Below are 1,498 nucleotides of genomic sequence, written 5' to 3'. Positions count from 1 at the left end.
GAAAGTATGGCTCCTCATACACTTTAAGCAAATGTTTATAGTTAGACTGGAAATTTTTCATTAAAAATACCTCTTAATTAGTGTTTTGAATAAGTACCATTTTCATGTGGTTGCAAATTCAAAAGTCACAATAAGGGGTCTGGACAAAGTTGGCTCACACCTATAATCTTACTACTTTGGCAGGCCAAGGAGGGAGGCTTCTTGGCAGTATTTTATTATATAAAATACTATATTTTACATAATTGTATTATATAAGCATTTGACTCAATTTCTCTGCATTTACTGTATTGGTCTGTTCTCACACTGCTAATAAAGACATACCCAAGACTGGGTAATTTATAAAGGAAAGAGGTTTCAACAACTCACAATTCCACAGGGCTGGGGATGCCTCAGGAAACTTACAATCATGGCAGAAGGGGAAGCAAACATGTCCTTCACATAGTGGCAGCAAGGGGAAGTGCTGAGCAAAAGCAGGAAAAGCCCCCTATAAAACCTTCATATTTTGTGAGAACTCACTGTCGTGAGAACTGCAGCATGGGCATAATCGCCCCCATGATTCAATCTCATCCTACCAGTTCCCTCCCACAAACGTGGGGATTATAGGAACTACAATTCAAGATGAGATTTGGGTGGGGACACAGCCAAACCATATCAGCAAGGCTACAAAGATTTTTGTTGCCACAAGGATGAAAACTGGGTGGCTGGAGATGAAAGGGAGATTTTTCACTGTGTACCTTTTTGTGACTTTTGTTGTTGTTGAGATGGGGGTCTTCCTATGTTGCCCAGGCTGGTCTAAAAACACCTGGGCTCCAGAGAGCCTCCCTCCTTGGCCTACCAAAGTAGTAAGATTATAGGTGTGAGCCAACTTTGTCCAGACCCCTTATTATGACTTTTGAATTTGCAACCACATGAAAATGGTACTTATTCAAAACACTAAGAGGTATTTTTAATGAAAAATTTCCAGTCTAACTATTAAACATTTGCTTCAAGTGTTAAAAAATGAAAAATTAGGCTGGGCGTGGTGGCTCATGCCTGTAATCCCAGCACTTGGGAGGCTGAGGTGGGCAGATCACCTGAGGTCAGGAGTTTGAGACCAGCCTGGCCAAAATGGTGAAACACCATCTCTACTAAAAATACAAAAATTAGCCAGGAATATTGGTGGGTGCCTGTAATCCCAGCTACTAGGGAGGCTGAGGCAGGAGAATCGCTTGAACCCGGGAGGTGGAGGAGGTTGCAGTGAGCCGAGATCACGCCACTGCACTCCAGCCTGGGCAACAAACGGAGACTCCATCTCAAAAAAAGAAAAAAATCCAAGTATTAAACACACTGATACTATAAGAGGAAGGGCATATGTATACATAACAAAAAGCTTCATCACAAATTTGTACTGAAATACGCTAATTATCATGTTAGTAATTTTTTTTTTTTTTTTTTTTGAGATGGAGTCTTCCCTGACACTCAGGCTAGAGTGCAGTGGCGCGATCTCGGCTCACTGCAA

Source organism: Piliocolobus tephrosceles, chromosome 6 (genome assembly GCF_002776525.5).
Source record: "Piliocolobus tephrosceles isolate RC106 chromosome 6, ASM277652v3, whole genome shotgun sequence".
Classification (NCBI taxonomy): domain Eukaryota; kingdom Metazoa; phylum Chordata; class Mammalia; order Primates; family Cercopithecidae; genus Piliocolobus; species Piliocolobus tephrosceles.
Note: the sequence above shows the minus strand (reverse complement) of the source record.